Genomic DNA, 25,378 nt, shown 5'->3' with positions numbered 1-25,378 from the left:
GCTAAGTGACATAAGTCAGAGAAGGGCAGAAATGGGAAATTGAAAAAATCTAAACTCACAGAAACGGAGAGTGGAATGGCGGTTACCAGGGGCTAGGGTGTGTGGGAATGGAGAGATATTGACAAAAATGGACAAACTTGCATTTCGAAGATGAGTAAATTCTGAAGATCCAATGCAGTGTTGTGTTGATAGTTAACAATACTGTATCATATACTTCAAAGTCACAAGACACTAGATCTTAAATGTTCTCACCACCCAAAAATAAAATCATTATGTGGTATAATGGCTGTCAGCTTATGCTACACTGATGATCATATTGCAATTTATAAATGTATTATATCATCACAGTATTGATCTTACACTTACTGAATATTATGTGTCACTAAAAAAAAAAAAAAAACTCCTTTCTTAAAAAAAATGAACCTGAGGATTATATTGTAAAAATATCATTGCATAATAAACTGATAACTCTGGTCTGATATTCCAGAGAGGAACATATCTAAGTTCAGAGATATTTTGTTCCTCAGAGCTTTCTTAGGAAAAAAAAAAAAAACTTACAAAACAGAGACATACTCCAATAGAAGGCAAGTATTTTTCCTCCTCACCTCAGAGTTACTTACACAGCAGCCAACTAAACCTTCAGTTAAATAAACAACATGTAAGAGCTGTTCTCAAGTAGGAGAGCTCTGTTTCTTCAAATGCAAACATAGATGAAGCATCCCCGGATGTTTTCCCTTTCTATAACTGCTGAGAACTACATTAATACAATCCTCAACAAAGCCATTATTTAGATACCCAGCTTAGGACAAGTTCAATTTTATATATGGAGCTAGATTCTCCCTAGAACCTAAAACTAGCACTTGGAGGGAAACACGGTTTCCAGTTCTGCAGGTGTGTTCATACAACAGACGTGCTCTTCAAACACAGTGTTTCCCGAAAATGATACTTTCCTTTTGGTTTTTGATAGTATTTATATAATAACAACAATAGCATAATTATCTGTGTTAATGTTAACTGACAGCTAATGTTAATCATATTGTATTTTCGAGAGAGAGAAAAGTGCGAGTGAAGGAGGGCCACTTCTCGTTTGGCAGTGACTAATATCAATTTGGCTCAAGTAAACTCTTGAAATTTTAATATGCCTTAGTTCATCCTATAAGAGTAGCAAATTATTTTTTAATGCTTATTCATTTTTGAGAGAGACAGAGAGAGACAGAGTGGGAGTGGCAGGGGCAGAGAGAGAGGGAGGCACAGAATCTGAAGCGGGTTCCAGGCCCTGAGCTGTCAGCATTGAGCCCCACACGGGGCTCAAACTCACCAACCATGAGACCATGACTTGGGCTGAAGTCAGATGCTTAACCGACTGAGCCACCCAGGTGCCTCGTCAGTCGCAAATTAAACCCTTATTTCAATTCTGTCAACTTAGTCCCTAATATTGATTAGTGAGCTAACCCCACACTCACCTGTTACTTGTCCTACCATGCCATATAAACAAATTGAAGGACACTGATATGGACACACACACACACACACACACACACACACGTATTATATGATTCATGCTAACGGAGGCTAATCCTAGATCTGAACAATGACATGAACTTGTATGACACAGAAACACATTCTTATATTCTGATGTTTGTTTGCAATCCTCTAAATAACACTGCAGGTTGCTAAAGGTCAAAGAGAAAACAGAAGTCTGAAGATCATAAACAATGTTAACATACTAGTAGGTAGTGAAATGTTACCAAATATCTGTAAATATTTTAGAGCATGATTAGACCATTTCCCTGAAATATGTAGGACCTGAAGATGTTTTGGAGTAAAGCTTTCATGGAGTTAAGACTACAGCGGAAAAATCCCTGATAAAGATTCAATAGCTCCTGGATGCACCAGGGCAATTCAGAAGGTTAATCTAGTTGCATGCTGAATCGCAGAGAAGTGCATCCTGGCGGTGCTGGGTGACTTCCTGCTGCCTTCTGCATCCGCTGAATGTATGGGTGGCCACGGTATCATTCGTCAGCCTGTAGCAGCCCAGCGTATTGCACTGCCATCATACAGCCCTCTCAATCCTTTCACGTTTTTCAAATAGACTGAGTTTACTGGTCTTCAGTATCGTTCTTTCCCTACTAAATTTTCTTCCGCCCTCCAGCTTCCAATGTTACCACCTGTTATTTTTATTCTTTTAAATGTGGTAGACTAAAAAACGAGAGGAAAGGCTTGCGTTCAAAAGTATAGTGGCATGCATTTAAAAAGGAGAAACTGGGGGCATCTGGGTGGCTCAGTCTGTTAAGCATCTGAATCTTTTTGGCTCAGGTCATGATCTCACAGTTTGTGGGATCGAGCCCCACGTCGGGCTCTGCAGTCTAACAGTGCAGAGCCTGCTTGAGATTCCCTCTCTCCTTCTCTCTGCCCCTCCCCTACGCATGCTCTCCTCTCTCCTTCTCTCTCTCTCTCTCTCTCTCTCTCTCTCAAAACAAATAAATAAATATTTTAAAAAAACATTTAAGGGGCACCTGGGTGACTCAGTTGGTTAAGCGTCCAACTTCGACTCAGGTCATGATCTCACGCTTCATGAGTTTGAGCCCCGCATCCGGCTCTATGCTGACTGCTCAGAGCCTGGAGCCTGCTTTGGATTCTGTGTCTCCCTCTCTCTCTAACCCTCCCCCACTCAGGCTGTGTCTTCTCTCTGTCTCTCTCAAAAATTCATAACCTTAAAAAAATTAAAAATAAACATTTAAAAAGGAAAAACTGTTCAACCAACAAAGTATCTCAGATTGTGCACACACACACACACACACACACACACACACGCTCTAAGGATGAGTAGCTGTAATAAGTAGGGATCATCAGGCTAATCCCCCCCCCCAAAATCCCCACAAAAGATGCTGAGGAGATTATAGATTTAATCTTGGTAGCTGAACTCTTAAAAACAGTGTCTTATTAGAAACTCTGGAAGAGTCTTTTACACTAACTTCCTGGGAGTGGATCCTCTTGGTTGATCTGATGGGATGACAATGTCAAGGCTTCATGATGGCTTTAGAACATGCATTTTTCTATAGAACTTGAAAGGGCATTTACCTGCTGACTGACTAGTGGAGAGTCTCCATCTGAACAGCAAAATTATTAAAGCTAAAAGCATTTTGCTGTTTGTTGTTTTCCTTCAACAGCTGCTATGTATGCTGTTCCTCAGAATCCTGGAGGCACCTCTGAGTCTCTCAAAGCATTTCCAAGACCAGTCATCTGCAGTGTGATAAATTCCCTTTTATCTTTCTTACGTATATAGTTTTAAGTGTTTTAAGTTAGTTAATCCCTTCTTCCATTTATCTAATTTGTTCAGAGAGAGGTCCTGAGTGAGTAACTTAGAAATAAATGGGAGACTCTTAAACGACTCTGAGAGCTTTAGACAAGACACCAGCTCTGGCCAACCCGTAGACTGAAGCCTTGTGAAAGCCTGGACGCAGAGGGCCCAGCCAAGCTGTGTCAGATTCCCCACCCCCACCCACTGAAACTTTGAGATAAGAAATACGTGCTGTTGTAAGCCATTAAGTTTGTGCTAATTTATTACACAGCAGTAGATAACAAAGTCCTAAAATAAAAGTATAGATAAAATTTTATTGCCATGACAGCAACAGAAACTTACTGTTACTAAGAAAGTTTTATAAAATACTAATAAAACTCAAATCAAAGATGCAAATATGCATGCATTTCCTTATGTGTTGGCATGGTGAATCAATTTTTTTTCTAACGTCTAAACTAAAATTTTCCTGCTTTGGTATACCATATTTCACAGATATTGCTTGAAGAACTTACCACATTGGAATCTGACCCACATTTTAGAAATAAATACCGTTTTACAGTCAACGGCAAGATTTTCATTATTCAAACTTTTTTCACATTGAAAATAAATAACATTTTCTGGCTGATCTCATAAGGAATAGTCTACAGCACGTCTTTTGGCTCATCACCTAAATTCAAGCAACAAACTTAACAGTAAAAGGTATGCAATGAACAATTTTAAGGGCAAGAGACAAAGTAGATTACAAGGAAGCGATTCTACAAAAATAGACTTTAATTGAATAGATTATCCATTTAAAGCAAGTTGGTTACTGGTATTCTTCCCTCACTGAGAAAAACCAACAAATTTCGGTTCAGGGTGTGATATTTGTCCCATCTCAGTGTAAAAATGGGTATTTCTTCTAACTCCTTGATATAGGTTAGACAACTGTCGAACTTGTAACAATATGTAACTAAAACACGTACAACCGTATCTAATTAGGACAAGGGTGGAAAATAAAGTTTCTAGTGGTTTTAAAGTAGTATTTTCGTTATGCTTTGAAATTCTAAGCCATTTCTAGATTTAACTAAACCTAAAATGCATAAAAGCTCATTTGAAAACAGATCTTGTTCATTTATTAGACTGTGGTCTATTCCCCAATAAGGCCCTGGAATCTTTTCTTAGACTTTCATTTCTGCCATCTTGTTCCTCTTCAGATCATCAAAGACATCATGTATAGAGCCACGAGTAGTCTGCATTCATGAAAGATACTCATTCAATTACAATAATTCATATATTTTTGTTACTAGACATATCCTCTATCCCTTTCTAAACTCCAACAGCACCGAAATGGGAACAATTGTGTTTTCAATAAACTATACTGGTGCATGTTTTGACCAAGGAACTTCACCTTTATACTCAAAGAAGGAAGGTAGAGTGCTTGAAGGCTTTAGCAAAGTACTTAAAATAATGTCATTGTCTGAATATAATCTGTATTTGAGGAAAAATACTGAGCTTTCAAATGACAAAAAATACATTGAAACCACAGGGAAGTCTCCAAATTAAAACCAATAGTTTAGTATTTTCTTACATATTAAACATGTAGCTCGGTTTTACGGTAGATTAGCCAATTCTGCCTTCATTGCTCGCTTTACCTGACTATAGGTATTGGTATTTGAGGCAGAGTACAAATTTAGCTCTTTCGTTAATATGGTAAATAAATAGAGGGAACACACCGGAAGAAAAAGACATGATTAAATTTGTATATTTCTGTCAGAGGTAATCCCATGCCCGTGCCCAGGCACACCGTAACGTTTGGGCTAAGCATAATTAGAACTTAACAGTGGAAAAAAAAAAAAAAGAATTTAGCAATGGAACGAGGCTAACTTCCAACGGAATGACACAACTAAGGCTCAAAGAAAAGAAGCAAATTTCTCAAATTCATGAAGTAGATGAATGAGTACACGAATAAGAAGACTCCTTCATCCCAGGTAGTAGAACATATTGACGCCAAACTGTTTCTGGTTTGTTCTAAAACAAACAAAAAAATTTGTTGCGATTTTCTGCTGTGCCCAGCATGAGTGTCACTCTTGTACTCAGACTCTCCACGGCTTGTCCCAGACTGGCCGTCTCTGGACAAAACGGGCCACACTTAGCCATCCCCTTGTCTTCTCTAACTCCGTGCATCCAGTAATACTGGGAGGTAAAATGATGTGGCAATATGTGATTTGGACATCTTGGGTGTTTTTTTTTAACCCTGTCATAATACACTAATTTATTGAAAGTACAAACATTTGATAGCCAGTCGTGTCACTGGTCTCATCTCAAGAATAACTTCCCCCTCATAATTCTGCATTAGAGATATGGCTTTTTCAATATCATTTGAAGCTAATTAACCAAAGACGGCAGAGTAAGTAATTTGCCAAGCTATTTCAAATTGCTCTTGTGAATAAACTGAATAATACTGATTGATCTGGCATACTGGGACAACCTATGCCAAGAACTCACTGTTTCAAAATTAATAGAAATTAGCAAAGCATTCTTCTCCCTTTGTCCTACAATGTTGATTCCGATGAAACAAAAGTGAGAATAAAAATCATTCTTAGGATAAAATCTTGGTCGTCTTTCCATTACCAAACAGCTACATATACTGCAGGTTGTTTGACATCAGAGAGACTTTTGTCCCCTGAAAAATCACAGTAATATATTTTTTTTAAAAACCTATCCTAATGTTTTTCACAAAAAGTTCCATAGACCTACGAGCTTTCAAAGAAATGAGTATTTATGATGTATGGCAAGACAGATGAAAACAGAAAAATACTGAAATGCTAAAATTTGAAAAAAGAAAAAAAAAGAGCAGTAACAGAAAAATAAGCTGCCTATCTAGAAAATACTCTAACCCAGCATGGTTTATTGGCAATGAAAGGCAAGCTGTTTGTAGTATAATTGCACCATTCCATCTAAGCCCAATTTACTCTTATTATCTTGTCATTGCACCTTTTTCCTACAGATATTCTAGCTACCTGGCTTCATCTACTGAAAGAGTGAACAGGTGGCCGCCTCATCACTTGGAGCCTGTTACACTGTGTTGCTAATAGCTCTTGCCCCAAGTGACCAGGCATAGCACGTCTGTGATGTGTGCAGAATCTTGCTGTGTCTGTCAACAGGAAGCAGTAAACTGGCTGACAAATCTTCTACAAGAGCGTGCAAGAAGCTTGATTGAAACAATGCACCACTGTATTGCACAGGCAACTACAGAAACAAAGAGTACTTTCTGTGACTATACTTTTCTCAGACTTTCAAATGGAAAAGAACATCCATTTGATTGATGACCTGTTAGTTACAGCCAATTCGTTATTCATTTTCTCGGAGAAAAGGTAAATCAACTAGAGCTATGCATTCAAGCTGATTGGAAGTGGTCACACCCTTACTGATGTTACTGACGGTACCAACAGCAGACTTAAATCACTATGTCTTTATTTTAATTGTACACAGCTATTATTTATTAATTGAGTAGAGCAGGTAGGATGAGTTCGAGTTTTTGAGTTTGTGATGTAAAAAGTTGTCTTTTGAAGATAACTTCAAAATTTCATTTTATTTTTTTGACACATTGAATAAAAATTAACCTACATGGTAACCCTAAGAACTGAAAACATGGAACATGTTTCATGGAACATGGGAACCCTTCTTCATTCCCACTGCCCTCTTTGATATAGGAAGGTGAAGACTGTAAAACACAGTGAGCAGCTGAATTTTGCAACAGACCTGGCATCTTATACAGTGAAACATAAAATTGTTCTAGGAGGAATCAGAATCAGATTGCTGACCTACCTCTAGAAACACTCAGTTAAATCCACTAGTCACAAGCTCCATAAAGGCAGTGATTTATAGCTCATTCATATTTGAATGCCTATGGTTGACAGAGAACCTAGTATACCTGATGAGTATTCAACACGTACTTTTGAATGGGTGAATGAATGAAAGCCACCAAATAAATGTTATGGATCATTTAATTTTCAAATGGAAAATCGGAAATACCCATAACATAATCAAAGATGCTCCCTCTATTCACTAAATAACCTCCACTCACACGTGCTCTAGAGGCAAACTAACTTAGATTAGAATTTTATTTAGAATAGAATCTAGAACGGGGATTCCAAGAACATCAATTCTTAGATCTACTACCAATAGCAATTTAAGATCCTTTCTCTTTTTATTTTCATACTTTTTTTGTAAAGATACGATACGTTATGCCTAGAATATTCAATATTCATACTTACTCAAAATTGTTTTTCTTCTGAAATATATTCAATATTCAATTCTACTGTATATATATATATATATATATATATATATATATATAATATTATATCACAAAGTAACGAGATGCAAACAGAATTAACACAGCATTCTGGCATGGTCTTATAGTGTCCCTGGTTATTGGAGGACATATGTGAGAACATGAGGGCTAGCTGACTGGCCTACAAGCTGGACCCAGGCTACTAGAAGCTCCACACCTCTTCTCCTATTCTTGGAATGCACATCCCATCATTCCCACAACAAGTTTTTCCAAAGACAGCCTTGAGACAGCATAAAGAAGTGGCCTAATGCTCATTGTCCCCGTCCTGCTATGCTCGCTTCTCTCCCAGGCTGCATCTGTGGCCTTATGAGGAGTTCCCTTTGATGACGTTGGTTGAGAACGAAAAAATTCAGGCTTGGTTTATAGGTGTAGCTGTGTGATATTATAGGCACTACGCACAGGTAGACAGATGGGGTGCTACACCCTCATTCTAGGAGAGTCCTGAAGGCAATAATAAAGTAAAATCTTACCGGTGGGCAGAAATTGGATCAGTATACCTACCTGGTTGCTCGGTTTGCCTGGAAGAAGAGATGATTTATGATCTGATTGATTTGTGTGCTGAGGCTAATGGCTTGGGTGAATGGTTAAGAATTTGAAGAAGTATGACAGGAATATCTTGACAAGAAGGTCTGGGAAAGGGGGGTATGGGTGGTCCAATCTAGGATGGTGTAGAATGTGAAGATATTTGAATGATTTCAACAAGTGACTTCAGCAGAGGAATATTTTAATAAGGATAGGACAACCCATTCTGTTGATATCACTTAGTCTCTTTCCCCAGCCATTACTGTTATATCCCATGCACTAGTGAACAAAATGGTCATGGAGGCAGTGATGGAGGCCATTCATGGGCTGAACAACATGGGTTTCCATTCATCCAGGCTGAACTGGATACAGCTACTGATAATATGACACCATTTCCTGAGGTGATCAGCTAGCTGACAGGTGGCAGATTGTTTATATTGGACTGCTGTCATTATGGAAGGGGGAGCATTTGGCTCTTTGTGGAATAGATACTTACCATAGATATCAATTTACCTTCCCTAACTATGGTGCTTGTGTCAAATTACCATCCCTTTTTTTTTTTAATTTTATTTATTTTTGAGAGAGAGACAGAGCACTAGAGGGGGAAGGGCAGAGAGAAGGAGACACAGAATCCGAAGCAGGATCCAAGCTCTGAGCTGTCAGCACAGAGCCCAACACGGGGCTCCAACTCACAGACCACACGATCATGACCTGAGCGGAAGTCAGACGCTTAACCAACTGAGCCACCCAGGTGCCCCTCAAATTACCCTTCATAAACTTAAAAAAATGCCTTCTTTAACACTGTGGTATTACTCAGGATTGCTTTTGAGCACAGAGCAAAAGTGTGGCAAATGGTCCAAGCGTACAAATTCTGTGAAACAATTGCATTATGAGTTTATACCGAAATGGCTTTATACAATTTGATGCTTCCTGTTTTTTATTTTATCAGCTATATAATGAGCCAAGGAATACCACCTCCTCACAGGGCTAGTACAAAAATTAAATAAAAGTTTAAATACAGCACTTTGAAAAAATCATTTATAAACTTTAAAGTGAAAGATTTAGTATTTAAATCCATTTAGTAACATTATTTGCTTAATATTTGATGGATGTTACATTGAACACTTCACTTGAATTATCCATTTATTCTTTCCATAACCCTATTACCTATGAGGGAGCTAAGAATCAGAGGGTTAAGAAGTTGTCAGAGGCCTGATAGCTGGTGAATGACGACATCAACTTTTGACCTCTGCAGTCTAAATCTAGAGATACAACTTTCAACACAAGCTACAAGTATTTCCTAAGCACACTTTACAACTTCATCACTTTATGAAAGGCATTGATTATCCTCAGAAAAATTAATGTCACAAACTATCTACTTGAATAAAAAAAAGCCTCAACGTGTTCTTTGTTACATTAAAAATGAACAGTCACAGTTTTAAAATATTGGTAAAAATTGAGAACCTCATGAGAATAAATAATCATGAGGAAAAAAGAGAATAACTCATAAATTCCATGAAAAATATATTTAAACCTGAACTGAGAACATTTTAACATTTTTTTTTCAAGATGTTCAATATTATAGCAACTATAGCCATTGTTTTGCTTTTGGGGCTCCAATGTATATTGTTGAAACGATCTTTAAACGCAATATCAATGGTATTGAATTAATGAGGCACGAAGGAGGATATTTTAAATGGAGAATAAAGGGGTAAATATATATATATATATATATTAGACCTCTATAAGAAGGGTGTCAGTGGAATGGTGTTTCAGGAGTGAATAAATGAATAACAGTTTCAGGAATGACTAATATATGAATATTTGGAAACACAGAATAGTTACAACTACTTTGAGGAGTTTGGCAATTTGAGGAAAACAGAACTTTCAGACTACACTAGAGGGATAATAAGTGGAATTAAAGGAGGGGTTTTATTGTTAATTTTCAGACACAGCCATGTTTATATTGTGATGGAAACAAAGAAATAGAACAGAAGGAGACACTTGGATAATTCAGGAGGAAAGTCCTTAAGCTAGTGAAGAAAGATGGAATCCAATATGAAAAGGAAGAGTTTGGGGCTCAGATGGGAGCATAAACACTCCATTCACAGTAACAAGAGAGAGATAGGTAGGGATGCAGGCAGTTTGTCAGAGTTCCTCAGAAACAGACAAGGCAATTTACTTCTTATTGCTTCTCTTATAGTAAAGTGAAAGCAAGATTATTAGATATAAATGATGGGGGGAGGCTTGCTGAAAGTTTTGGGGAGAATGAAGATATAAAGAGTCAACTGAGACAAATGATTACTAACAAGTGATAGTTATGAGTTGACTGAGGTTTGGACTCAAAAATTAAAAGTGGACTTACCAGCATGAGTGTATGTTTTCCTTGACCCTATTATGCTACTTGGGTAAGAAGATGGGAAGATATTTTAATGTTGGTTAAGTTTTTTCCCAGTGAGTATTAGAAAAGGAAAGAAAGGTAAAAAAAAAAAAATAGATGCACGATCGGTACTACACTGACACATTACAGAATCCAAGTTAGATAAGATGAATGCGAAGACATAACTGGTGACAGACAGTGATAAGGGCAAAAGGTTGATGGATTAGAAGTCCTCAGCAAACTCTAATATAGAGTCACTAAAGTAAGGGAATTGTAAAGGTAGCATATAGAGCCAAAAAAAAAGACTTTGGTGATGGTACAGCAAAAGGCGACAATGTACTCTTAGAAATTAACCGAACTGGTGGTTGTGGAAGAAGGGACAAATGACTGAAAGGGAAGAGGTGGAGACCTGAAAGCTCAGAGTTTCAGATCTTCTACATAAATGCTAACACACAGTGACTGCCCAAATCGTGTAGAAAAACACCATTAGACAGATGCTAACATCTTTAGCAAATGAACAACAGTGTCCACGTTTCAGTAGATGGTATCATCATGTATATTAGCAATAAAATCTGACGGAATGCATTGCAAAGGAGCAGCAGTCTATAAGAAAAGGAAGAGGAAACAAATCAGGGAAGCAACGAGCAAAGAGGAGCAAGGTGAACACATGCCCGCCTCCAGGTCTAGTGGCTCTTGAGCCGTACAAGAGGCAATCACATCTGAGAAGTCTGCAGAGGAAATATTGTCCCCAGGGGACGTCCAGGTTAGAACTGGAGCATGAGGGTGAAGGGAATATTCTTGGCACTTGAAGAGATACAGATTTTGCTGCTGGCCAAAGTAAATAGTAGAGACAATAGTTGGAAGGTTCAGGAGATCAGGAAAGGTGGGGAGACTGGGCAGATTAGGAATTATGACCTTCTGGGATGAAAGGGTAAAAGGATCTGGTCCAGAGTTGGCCACCACTTGGTATGAAGCACTCGTGAATGTTGAGTTTCTCGGGACAGTGCCTCTGAGGAAAGAAGAGAAAGGAAGGCATCCATTGAGTCTGCTCTCCCCATGGTCAAAGACTTGTCTTGTGGATCGTCAACTCCATAGTACTTCTGGGCTTTTGTTTTTGTTTTTGTTTTTGTTTGATGTCTCATCTCACTCAGAAATGTCCAGGAAGGAGACAACAGCTGAAGGGTACAACATGCAGAAAGAAGATAAGGAGCTGGTGACTTGTACCTGCATAAACTATTTCCAAGTCCAGATAGACATGACCACTGTAGGAGTGACTGAATTTGGAATCATTGACCAAAAGACATAGGCGAAACCAAGAGAGTGTGAAGTAACTCTAAGAGGTGGGTGTCTCTGTGTGTCTGTGGACACATATTTTTCAAGGGAAAATATTTTCTTGTTATGGTTGGGGCCATTTTTATCAGACATAATCATAAAATAATTTTCATTTAGTAATATCTACCCATATTTTATATGTTGATCTCTTCCATTTCATCTTCATTAATTATGTTATTTAATTGAGGACTCATTCCTCACATTCTTCATACTCTGAACTAATAAATATAGTCGGGCCATGCAGTGAAAAAATATTGGATACTTAACTGAATCCTGAACAGGCAATTCTTGATCCGCCATTATCTCAATATATAGATTAGGGGAAATGCCATTGGCAATAACAAAACCTGCCATCCATATACCAAAAGCTGGATGCTGCACTGAAATTAAAAAAAATGTATGAAGTGCCATACAAATGACAGGTGAATATTATATATTCATTTCTCTCTGTCTCTTCAATACATAACAATTCAGACCAGGATTCTCACTTTGTAGATGTCATTTGTTTTTAAAATAAAGAGTTTGTTCATTTTGATCTAACTTTATAAAACAATCTTATGTTCTTATTCAAATGTTACCACTTTGCTCCACAGAGTTCAGGAATTATATACTGTGACACACAGGTGTAGGATGATTTTGAAAATCTGGCTTCATTTTTAAATAGCACAATAATTCTTGTATTGTGTCATGACATTCATTTCAATGGAACTGTGTTTCTTCATTGGGCCAACTGGCCTCTTCTCAAACTGTTGATTTTCCTCCAGTGTTATTTAAAAATTAATATGTGGAAACATCCAAATTGGACTTATAAAAGACTAAAAGGTAATATAATTCAAAAGCATCTCATTTTTTATACATCTGTCACTAAGTATTATCCATCAGTAAAAAATCTTACAGATTTGAATTTTGCATTTTCTCACCTAGTTTAAAAAAGAAATTAAAAACCTGTTAACCAATATTCATTGTACTAGTGTTATTTTCTTCTCTAAATACTCAAAAGGTTAACTTGTTGAATCAATGAATGTTGTAAATGCCAGTTAAACTCAATTCAATTAAAACAATAATGAGAATGTATGGTATGCAAATAGCACCTTATGAACTCTCCTGAGCCTCCCTCTCTGCCTATTTATAGATGTGGAACAATGAAAATGCTAGCCAAATGGTTGCTCCTGGAGCTTTAGTATGTGCAAAAACAAGAACGCTAGAATTATATCAAGATAATTAAAAGAACCAGGGGTCAAATTTATGTTAAAGTCCATTAGGAAAATCAAACACAAAGTTCATGTCCAAATAGCTAGACGTAGTATCTGAGGGGTGCAAGGGACAGAAAAATGAGATGGGAGGTGAGAAGATGTGTAGAGACACGGAATCTGAGCCAGATTTAGATCATTGGAAATCGTGCCCAGGGCAGTTGCCACCAATAGAGACTGGAGACTCCTGGTTCTGACAGGCTGGATGAATTTAGCTGGACTAAATGGTATTGTTAGTAATAGAGTAAATCCAATATGCTCCCTTCAGGAGTTCACAATTTGGTAGGGAAAACAGACAGAAATAATCTAAAATGTCATCATGTATGTGTATAGGAAAAGAATAATTAATTAGGATTGGGACATCTGAAAAATGTGTGGAAGGTGGGAGGATTTGTGTTTGGTTCTTACACGATAAGGAGGCTTTTACTAGAGTAAAAACCATTCTTGGAAAGAATTAGTCCATACAGGAGCGCCTGGGTGGCTCAGTCAGTTAAGCATCTGACTCTTGATTTCAGTTCAAGATATAGATCAAGATATAGATTTTTTCCGTTCAAAAATAGACCAAGATAGGAAGAACCAAAATAATCATCAGAACATGGGTGAAAATATAGGAAGAGTGAATGGTTGTGGATGTTACGAACAGCTGGTATTTCAAGAGTAAGAAATGTCCAAAGAAATTATGTGCCCAGAGTTTGCTGAGAGGTTGTTGATCAAGTATTGATGAGGTCTACATACCATGAGTTGATGAAGAGGCCTCATATTGAATCTGTTCATCTAGGCATTATTTTGTGTTATTTATAATTGCATTTCCCAATTTGTTCATTCTACAGCTTAAATGTTAGGCACCCCTAAAATTTCCTCCAGGTTCTCAGTTTTTGGGGGGTGGGAGGGAGGGAAAGGGAGAAGGAGGAGGAAAACAAGGTGGGGAAGAGACAAGAGGGGCAAGGGGAAGAATAAGGAATCTCATCTGGTTTCTCCAGGGGCCACTTAGTCTTTCCTTCATAAAACTTCCCACTAATTATGACTATTTTTTTTCTGTTTGACACACATAGATTTATTATTTTTAATTGAAAAGTTTTTCTTTAAATTTGAAGCTGAAAAGTTTTGAAAAGCTTTTTCTTTAAATTCCAGTTAGTTAACATACAGTGTCATGTTAGTCTCGGGTGGACAACATAGTGCTTCAACACCTCCATACATCGCCCAGTGCTCACCAGCATTCTGCGAGTGCCCTCCTTAATCCCCATCACCTGTTTTACCCATTTAGGTCTTTTGTCCATTTGGAATTTATGACTACTTTAATTTGTTAGTAACTCTTCCATGTCTGTGTCCCCCACCAAATATCCCTCCTGATGTATATTTGTTTGATATTGTGTTAATAAGCTCTATTGTTTTGGGGGGGGAAATGTCTCTACTCAGTATGAGAGTATATTTTTTAGGTGTGCTAATGTCCTGGTTCCTAATTTTTAAAAAGACACTAGAGAAGTTAAATATTTACAAAAACACATGAAGTTTTAGAACTGACAGTATCATTCGCTGACAAGGATGTGGAACAGTAGGAGATCTCCTTCACTGCTGGTAAGAATGGAACGTGCCACAGCCACTTTGGAAGAATGTATAGGTTTTTACAAGACTCTCTGTCTTCTTACCATATGATACAGCAGTGGCATTACTAGATATCCAGCCAACTGATCTGACAATGTATTAAACCTTCATTTAAGTTCATGGAAGCTTTCTCCATAATTTCCTTCAGGGGTAGGTGAATAGATAAACTGTGGTACATCTATATCGTGGCACATTATTTGGATAAAAAGGAAGCCACGGAAAAAAACCACCATGGCTCTTAAACGCATTTTGTTAAGTGAAAGGATTCAGGCTGAAAAGGCTACACACTCCGTGATTCCTATTGCACGACATCTGGGAAAAGGCAAAACCCTGGAGATGATGAAACAGAAACAAAAACGAAAACAAAACAAAAACAGCGGTCTCCAAGAGCTCAGAAGGAAAGGAGGTGGGCGAAAGAGGCGAAGCACAGGGAATGTGGTTGGGTGGTTAAGACTCCGCAGGACACTCTGGTAAGAGCTACGGGACACTACGTCTCTGAAACACCTACGAACGTTAGTGCACAGTGAACCTGAAGGCAAATTAAATCAAGTGCGGGGCTCCTGTGTGCTCGGGGGCCTCTCTGAGGGCACGCTTCTCCCTCCCACAGTCACCCCTGGGCCGGTCTCATTGGCCAGTGTTTGCCTGATGGGCTGGTAATCCTTTAGACTTCTGCCTGGGGCCACCAGTGTCTCTGAGCAGACTCCGGGGAAGCCGGGGACTCCAGGGGCCCACTTAGGCTGGACCATGGGCTCTTGCTTCTGTAGCTCCTCCTCCGTGGGAAAAACAGAGACTATGCTCGAGACAGGCCCTTGTGCGCAGCAGTAGGAAAGGCTACTGGTAGGAAATAAGGCACCGACGGCAGCAGAGGCTCTATATCCATAGGAATGGTGTGAGCCATCTCCAGGGATAGTCTAGCCCCAATGCAAGGAAAGCAGCGAAAGTTGAAATCCTGGACAGGACTGAGAGAATGTGGGCAGTATATGAACTAGGTCCATTCTGCCAAGCGGGCGCTGAATCCCTCCATCATTTTGCTTACCATACTCCAGTATTTCCCCAATATTACTCTGTAGCTGTGATACGGGGACAAGTGCTAAAGTCATTAGATTTATGACATTTCTTTAGACCTTTTTGTTGTTGTTTCCAATATCACCAAAGGTATCTGATGGTGACCTAAAGATTTTCTTGTGAATCTTCTTCACAGGCAGACACAGATAACGTGACTATGTACCTTGAGCCCTGAAAGGCTACCAATAGTCTTCACGTGGCTGGAATTAACCAATCTTCTCTTTGCTGAATTTTCCAGAATAGGGGGAGATGGAATTACCAAGACTAAAGCAACCTACATTAACCTGTTCATGAAAGAAAGCAATACCAAGAACTACTAGAAATCTACTCATACTGGCTGGGAAATGGAAAGGAGAGTACATTTTTTTAATGTAGCCAGGTTTTTCTCAACTATGGGTGAATGTCTTTGAAATGCACAGAATGCTGCTCCAAAAATATTTTCATCAATTTATTAATTTTTCTGAAATATTTACTGGGACCCTATACCTCTTGGCATGATGGTAGATCCTGGGGTTACAAAAAGAAACTCTGATGTCTTCCCTGGAACTCTCATGAAAACAGAAAGCAAACAAAACCAAAACAGGAGTCAGCAGGGCACCACATGGCTCTGCACCCTGGCCAGGAGCCACACCTCCCACAGGCAACTTATTCAGGCAAATCCCTGTTTAAAAAGGTAGATGGGGACCATAGCTTGGCCAAAAAACATTAAGAAAGTTTTGTGCTCAAGGCTAAGCTTCTTTTGTGTTTGATAATTGTGTCACTTTACCCAGGATAGACAATAGAGCCAGCAAAACCCAAAATAAGAGATGTTTGATCACTGAAGCCAATGACTAAACTCACAAAGAGGACTGAAAGCACTGGGGATTTGACTAACAATTCCGGTGGCAAATGGGCCCAGAGATGTTGCACCCTGGTAACAGATGCAGCATGCGACACAAAGGGAATGGGCTGCAGAAAGACCAATGGAAATATGTCAAGAAGAAGAAGAAAAAATCAGATGCTCAGACATCCCTGGCAGCACAGAAAAGCAGTACGAGCATAAAACCTATATATTCAAATAGTAACTGTTTATATTGTAGTAGTCTTGTTCTGGCAGTTAAAAAAAAAAAAGCTCAGGAAAATTCCTTTAGCCAAGTAGAGAGGGCAGGCGTCACAAAGCAGGGACAGGTGACCAGGCTGGGACAGCTGCTCACCCAGTGGACATCCAGGTTGCTCTTGCTCATGGGGCTGTTTTCCATTCAAACATAAAGCCCGTTGAGCTTTCCATGTGGACAACTATGAGCATGAATACTTGGGAGGCACAAGTTCATGAAATTCTACAGGTCGGGTCAGAGACTAGAAAAAAATCCAGTGACAGGACGTGCTAAGACGTGTCATTCTTGAAATAGTCTATATGTGCCAAGTGGTGAGGTTTTGGGGTGACAGTGGAATTTGTAGGGTCTGGAGCCAGTGGCCAAGAAAGAATTCTTGAAGATGTTTTTGGTGCAAAAAAGCGATTTTATTAAAGCACGGGTATAGGACCTGTGGCTGGAAGAGCTGCCCCTGGACCGTGAGGAGGGACTGGTTATATACTGGTTATATGGAGTTGGGGGAGGTAAAGTCAGGGGAAGTTTCCAGTGAGACTTTTGTATGGTAAAGAAGACTCACAGGATCCTGGAGGCCTAACTATTGTCAAGCTAAGGTTGTTTTTCCCTCTAGCAAAGCATTAGCATTAAGACAGTAGAGAGTTCTTGGAGCAATTTACTCTGCTTGCCTCAAATATTTGTCAATGGGTTGCAGGTTATAAGGAAATTTAGTTCTGTCTGCCATTTCCTTCTGCCTTTGTTTCCCACATCACTATGGAGGGATGATGCTGGGGCTCCAGGAAATGGAGTCTATAGGTTTCTGGGAGATTAGCCTATTGATAAGATTGCCCTTTTCTTGTGATTCACTAAGATATTTGTAAATAGATGGAGACTCGGGCCCTGTGGGACTATGATCTCCCTCAGTTAACCATTTGTTTTTCCCCTTTCCTTTGTTCTTGGCCAGCCTGGAGTGCCCAAGGGATATCACACACTTTCCACCTGGAGGGGGGAGGTGGGTGGGAAGAAGGCAGAGGGGCAGTGTTTGCAGCCTCTTATGCTCCCTCATCACAAAGTATCAGAAAATAGGCAATGTGGATAGGCTATGTGTTATTAGACCACATTTAGTATTTCTCCTCTTTACTCATCCTGTCTCAAAACAATATCAATTGAGACGTGTTGCTTGCCAACAAATTATGTTAAACTAAAAAAATTTAAAAAAAAAAACATGAAAGCAAAGATATCTACCTCAGAAAATAGAAAAATGTTTGAAATGTATTTAGCGATTTTTTTAAATTTTTTTTTAACGTTTTTATTATTTATTTTTGAGACAGAGAGAGACAGAGCATGAATGGGGGAGGGGCAGAGAGAGAGGGAGACACAGAATCGGAAGCAGGCTCCAGGCTCCGAGCCATCAGCCCAGAGCCCGACGCGGGGCTCGAACTCACAGACTGTGAGATCGTGATCTGAGCCGAAGTCGGATGCTTAACCGACTGAGCCACCCAGGCGCCCCTAGAGATATTTTTAAAAATAAAATATTAACTATGTTTTGTGAGGTGCTGTGAGGATGGAACCGCCATCTTCAAATGAATTTTCAGTACTCTTCTTCCGACTGCCTTTCTCCCTGCTTTCATTTATGATACGTAACTTTCCTCAGGCTACAGACGGAATCTGCAGGGTATGATACTCTGAAATCCTGTCCAGCGAGCTTTCCACAAGGGTGAAGTGAAAGCACACAGGGGCCAGGCCTGACACCGCGAAACCTCAGTAGGTAACAGACAATGTCTCTTGCAGAGCAATCGCTTGCCCCTTTCTGGCGAGCACAGCATAGTTTTGGCAGTTCCCACTTCTTTTATGTGTTTAATTTTTTTAAATCTTTATTTATTTTTGCGAGAGAGAGAGAGGGACATAGCATGAGCAGGGGAGGAACAGAGAGAGAAGGAGACACAGAATCCAAAGCGGGCTCCAGGCTCTGGGGTGTCAGCACAGAGCCCGACGCGGGGCTGGAGTCCACGAACTGGGAGATCATGACCTGAGCCCAAGTCGGACGCTTGACTGACTGAGCCACCCAGGCGCCCCTGAGTTCCCGCTTCTATGGTTCGATCTCTGTCTCTGTTTAAGTTAACACTTCCACATGGGCTTCCACACGAAGGTCTGAAATGCCAAAGAATCACAGGCTTCCAGGAAACAGTGACAACCATCAGGTTTGTAGGGTTTGGGGGAGAGAGGAGCAGATTCAGAGGCAAGGAAAGGCAGTGGTAGAGAGGCCAAGTAGTTCTAGAACACCCACTCCTGTTTCAATAACATTTTTTTATCACCCCTCTCCTTCATCTTTTGGGCTTGCCTGTGATATTTTATTTGAAGAAAAGACCTAACTATGCACACAGTCTAGCAATGAAAAATCATTTGAAAGCCTTGAGTATAATTTTCTGCTGCACTAGAATGTGTTCTTTGTGCTTCCTCGGAAAATGTGCATTAGAATTTTCTGAGCTTATGCAAATGTCGACAATGATTTGTGTTTTAGGAGGAGGACAAAGACTACCTGCACTCAGGTGGTTAGGGATCAGGATTCGGTGAGAAAGGAAGTATTAGGGATCCATCCCTATCTGGGTGCCGCCGTGATTAATAGAGCACTACGTGGCTTCCATTAAATATTATTTTTAAATATTTAGAATATTCAGTAACCAGAACAACTCTAGATCTAATTGCTTGTAATCTTAAGTGGCTCCGAACCTTGCCGCACTCCTTGAGAACCCAGGCTGCGAAATCCATTTATAGGCCAGCTGCGCAAACGCATTTCTGGTCCTAGAGCTCTATGGTCCTTGTGACACACGGACATATACGCAAAAGCATTCCGGCCATTTTAATATTACACTTAAATATAACTTAATACCACAATATGTACACAACACGCCTTTCAGTGTTAACATTCCTTTAAACATAATAGACGACGATGAGTTTCATGATTCTCACTGAAACCACAACGCAAGCGCTCGCATGACAGGAAATAAGAACTCAAAGACACTGTGAAAATTGGTGAGGAAAGTAGCTCTAGTGACTTTAATCCTAACCTTTCGTGACCATGCTCTGCTTTTTCTAGCAAATAGAGTATGAGCCCTTCCAAAAGTAACATTTGTCCTAGCGCTGAAGTCAGAGACATACTCAACTCCCACCTGCCTGGCCTATGACTCAAGTTCCCTTACTGAAAGCATGTTTCATTTACTTTACAAATTTTCATTACACTTTCTCTTCCTCTCTTCTGAATAAACAGCAAAGAACGTGATCATCCCCAGGACTCTGGTGTTGTGAAGCATTTTACAGCATTTTGCCAAGGCCCGCCTTGTATGGTCACCCATTTACCCTTTCTCCAGGACCGCAGGCTCACAGCAGTGTGGGACATCAGTTCTCACCTCGATGAGAAGTCATGGACCCCTCGCCTCATGAAGCAAGCTTTAGAAAAAACTAATTTATATTGCTCCTTCCTCTAAATGGTGCTCATTGAAGGAACAACATAAATTTAATATAGTTGCTTAAATAAATATGGTGGAAAGCTACGTCCAAACACAGTCTAACACTGAACATTGCCATGTGTTCAGAGTGCTGCTGCCCTCCCGAAGTCAGGAAATTAAAAACAAAATGAATTTTGTTATATGGTTCTAGAGCAAAGAAGCTTCATAAAGCTTACTACTGAAGCGAACAACTTACAATAGAAATGTAGAAAAATGATTATTTTTTTCATTAAATGACTCACATTCTTGAAAAGTAACGGTCTTACCTGAATTTAGGTAGAGCAATTATTTTCCCTTTTCAGATGTCACTTCTCTGGCAATCTCAACATTCTGGAGAGCAGTCTAGATGCAAAAGCAGAAATGAAAAGTCCTATGAGCATTCAAAATAGAAGCAATAAAATCTACACACCGAAATGTGTTCACTTTATCCGTAAGAAAGACATGCATCCCATTTACATGTGTAACATATTCAATTTTTACCAGATTTCTTTGTGAATTTCTGGGAGTAACTCAAAACCTTGTGAATCATCAAGAGGGGAAATAGCATGATGAGTATTTCCCAAATGGCTAATGTTATAAGACTGAATTCTGCAGAACACATTTTGGGGAAATTGGCTTATAAAAAAAGTACAAAAGCATATTTGGTAATCTGCCCAACATTGTATCTGCCAGTAGTTGGCATTTGGATATAAGCTGCCGATTCCACAGCCCTTAGAATTAGACTCCGAGTTTAAATTATTGATAATATTTAAAAGCACTCCTTGTGAGGAATGGCGTATTGATTTGATGCCATGAAGTGATTATTTTTAATGAGGCATAGCTATTAACTCGGTTTTATCATGAAGGAGAAGGGGGTTAGCTTCTACACGTCCAGGCCTGGGCAACAGCTTGCTAATTCCAAAGGCCAGAATGATGTTTCAGCTTTGGCCACTTCATTTTTAATGCTCCCGTTTATGCTATTTGTCCTCTCGTGAACTCAGTTGTAGTTTTGAGTACTCAGTAGTACTACTTTTGAGTAGTACTCAGTTTGTACTACTTTAATAAAAGGGTAGGCAGGTGAAATGTCACATTGAATAGAGCAGTCCTTATCAAAAGAAGTTCCAAAGGCATACAGCTGGCTGCAGAGAAACTGCGTAGCTCATCAAAGATACATCTCTGATTCGACAGATGCATCCAAATTCTGAACCCGAATCAGATTTATCCAGAGTCCTATGAATATGAATATATGACTTTTTAATAAGCTCCATAGAGAAATCTGAATCTCAGCCATGATGAGAACCCTAAAGAGCATATAAGCTTCTGGGCTATGGTAGGAAGAATTCTTGACGGCCCTCTAGAATCCCACGCCCTCGTGTACGGGCACCTGTAGGATCCCTTGACCGCGATCCCATGACTGTGGGCTGAGCTTGTGGCTTTGCTTTGTTTGTTTGTTGGAGGGTTTTTTTTTTATGCTTTTAGTTGGTTTTATTTTTTTGAATATAATTTATTGTCAAATTGATTTCCATACAACCCAACAAGTGCCCTCCTCCACATCCATCACCCACTTTCCCCTCTCCCCCACCCCGCCATTAACCATAAGTTTGTTCTCAGTATGTAAGAGTCTCTTATGGTTTGCCTCCCTCCCTCTCTGTAACTTTTTTTCCCCTTTGCCTCCCCCAGGGTCTTCTGTTAAGTTTCTCCAGAACCACATGAGTGAAAACATATGGTATCTGTCTCTCTCTGCCTGACTTATTTCACTTAGCATAATGCCCCCCAGTTCCATCCATGTTGTTGCAAATGGCTGGATTTCATTCTTCCTCATTGCCAAGTAGTATTCCATTGTATTAAACCACATCTTCTTTATCCATTCATCAGTTGATGGACATTTAGGCTTTTTCTGTAAGTTGGCTATTGTTGAAAGTGCTGCTATAAACTTTGGGGACAAATGCCCCTACGCATCAGCACTCCTGTATCTCTTGGGTAAATTCCTAGCAGTGTTATTGTTGGGTCATAGGGTAGATCTAGTTTTAACTTTTTGAGGAAGCTCCACACTGTTTTCCAGAGCAGCTGCACCAGTTTGCATTCCCACCAACAGTGCAAGAGGGTTCCTGTTTCTCCACATCCTCTCCAGCACCTATAGTCTCCTGATTTGTTCATTTTAGCCACTCTGACCAGCGTGAGGTCATATCTCAGTGTGGTTTTGATTTTGCATTTCCCTGATGAGGAGTGACGTTGAGCATCTTTTCATGTGTCTGTTAGCCATCTGGATGTCTTCTTTAGAAAAGTATCTATTCATGTCTTCTGCCCAATTCCTCACTGGATTATTTGTTTTTTGGGTATTGAGTTTGGTAAGTTCTTTATAGATTTTGGATACTAGCCCTTTATCCGATACGTCATTTGCAAATATCTTTTCCCATTCCATCGGTTGCCTTTTAGTTTTGTTGATTGTTTCCTTTGCAGTGCAGAAGCTTTTTATCTTGATGAGGTCCCAATAGTTCACTTTTGCTTTTAATTCCCTTGCCTTTGGGGATGTGTCACGTAAGAAATTGCTGCGACTGAGGTCAGAGAGGTGTTTCCCTGCTTTCTCCTCTAGGGTTTTGATGGTTTCCTATCTCACATTCAGGTCCTTCATCCATTTTCAGTTTATTTTTGTGAATGGTGTAAGAAAGTGGTCTAGTTTCATCCTTCTGCATGTTGCTGTCCAGTTCTCCCAGCGCCATTTGTTAAAAAGAGACTGTCTTTTGTTCATTGGATACTCTTTCCTGCTTTGTCCAAGATTAGTTGGCCATACATTTGTGGGTCCAATTCTGGGGTCTCTATTCTATTCCATTGGTTTATGTGTCTGTTTTTTGTTCCAATACCATACTGTCTTGATGATTACAGCTTTGTAGTAGAGGCTAAAGTCCGGGATTGTGATGTCTCCTGCTTTGGTTTTCTTCTTCAATATTACTTTGGCTATTTGGGGTCTTTCGTGGTTCCATACAAATTTCAGGATTGTTTGTTCTAGCTTTGAGGAGAATTCTGGTGCAATTTTGACTGGGATTGCATTGAATGTGTAGATTGCTTTGAGTAGTATTGACATTTTAACAATATATATTCTTCCAATCCATGAGCATGAAATGTTTTTCCATTTTTTGTATCTTCTTCAATTTCCTTCATAAGCTTTCTATAGTTTTCAGCATACAGATCTTTTACATATTTGGTCAGGTTTATTCCTAGGTATTTTATGGGTTTTGGTGCAATTGTGAACGTGATCAGTTTCTTTATTTCTCTTTCTGTTGCTTCATTATTGGTATATAAAAATGAAACTGATTTCTGTACATTAATTTTGTACCCTGTGACTGCTGAATTCATGTATCAGTTCTAGCAGACTTTTGGTGGAGTCTGTAGGGTTTTTCATGTAGAGTATCATGTCTTCTGTGAAAAGTGAAAGTTTGACTTCATCTTTCCCAATTTTGATGCCTCTTATTTCATTTTGTTGTCTGATTGCTAATGCTAGGCCTTCCAACACTATGTTAAACAACAGTGGTGAGAGTGGACATCCCTGTCATGTTCCTGATCTCAGGAGGAAAGCTCTCAGTTTTTCCCCATTGAGGATGATATTAGCTGTGGGCTTTTCATAAATGGCTTTTATGATGTTTAAGTATGTTCCTTCTATCCAGACTTTCTTGAGGGTTTTCATCAAGAAAGGATGCTATTTTCTGTCAGGTGCTTTTTCTGCAAGTATTGACAGGAACATACTGTTCTTATCTTTTCTTTTATTAATGTGATGTATCACACTGATTGATTTGTAAATATGGAACCAGCACTGCAGCCCGGGAATGAATCCCACATGACCATGGTGAATAATTATTTTTATATGCTGTTGAATTCAATTCGCTAGTATCTTATTGAGAATTTTTGCATCCATATTCATCAGGAATATTGGCCTATAATTCTCTTTTTTTGCTGGTGTCTGTCTCGTTTGGGAATCAAGATAATACTGGCTGCATAGAATGAGTCCGGAAGTTTTCCTTCCATTTCTATTTTTTGGAAGAAATTGAGAAGGATAGGTTTTAACTCTGCTTTAAATGCCTGGTCAAATTCCCCAGGGAAGTCATCTGTTTCAGGACTCTTATTTGTTGGGAGATTTTTGATAACTGATTCAGTTTCTTCACTGGTTGTGGGTCTCTTCAAATTTTCTATTTCTTCCCGTTTGAGTTTTGGAAGTGTGTGGGTGCTTAGGAATTTGTCCATTTCTATCAGGGTGTCCAGTTTGTTGGCATATGATTTTTCATAGTATTCCCTGATAATTGCTTGTATTTCTGAGGGATTGGTTGTAATAAATCCATTTTCGTTTGTGATTTTATCTATTTGGGTCATCTCCCTTTTCTTTTTGAGAAGCCTAGCTAGAGGTTTATCAATTTTGTTTATTTTTTTCAAAAAACCAACACTTGGTTTCATTGATTTGTTCTACTGTTTGTTTGTTTCTTTGTGGTTTTTTTTTTTTTTGGATTCTATGTCATTCATTTCTGCTCTGATCTTTATTATTTCTCTTCTTCTGTTGGGTTTGGGGTGTCTTTGCTGTTCTGCTTCTAGTTCCTTTAGGTGTGCTGTTAGATTTTGTATTTGGGATTTTCTTGTTTGAGATAGGCCTGGATTGCAATGTATTTTCCTCTCAGGACTGCCTTTGCTGCATCCCAAAGTGTTTGGATTGTTGTATTTTAATTTTCATTTGTTTCCATATATATTTTAAATATTTTCTCTAATTGCCTGGTTGGCCCATTTGTTCCTTAGTAAGATGCTCTTTTACCTCCGTGCTTTTGGCGGTTTTCTAGACTTTTTCCTGTGGTTGATTTCAAGTTTCATAGCACTGTGAACTGAAAGTATGCATGGTATGATCTCAATTCTTTTATATTTATTGAGAGCTGTTTCGTGACCCAGTATGTGATCTATCTTGGAGAATGTTCCATGTGCACTGGAGAAGAAAGTATATTCTGTTGCTTTGGGATGTAGAGTTCTAAATATATCTGTCAAGTCCATCTGGTCCAGTGTATTGTTA

General features: G+C 39.2%; 1 protein-coding gene across 1 annotated transcript in view; it reads right to left on the bottom strand.

The window, feature by feature from the left end:
* Positions 1 to 25,378, bottom strand: part of SNTG1 (syntrophin gamma 1) — an 888,222-nt gene that overhangs the window by 553,709 nt on the left and 309,135 nt on the right. The window contains exon 3 of the mRNA XM_043601045.1: positions 20,625 to 20,700. The gene's annotated coding sequence lies outside the window, so the exon portion shown is untranslated. The remainder of the gene's footprint in view (positions 1 to 20,624; positions 20,701 to 25,378) is intronic.

This window comes from Prionailurus bengalensis, chromosome F2 (assembly GCF_016509475.1).
Source record: "Prionailurus bengalensis isolate Pbe53 chromosome F2, Fcat_Pben_1.1_paternal_pri, whole genome shotgun sequence".
In the NCBI taxonomy this organism is placed as follows: Eukaryota; Metazoa; Chordata; class Mammalia; order Carnivora; family Felidae; genus Prionailurus; species Prionailurus bengalensis.
The sequence above is the reverse complement of the archived record's forward strand: the minus strand, read 5'-3'. Positions and strand labels throughout refer to the sequence as shown.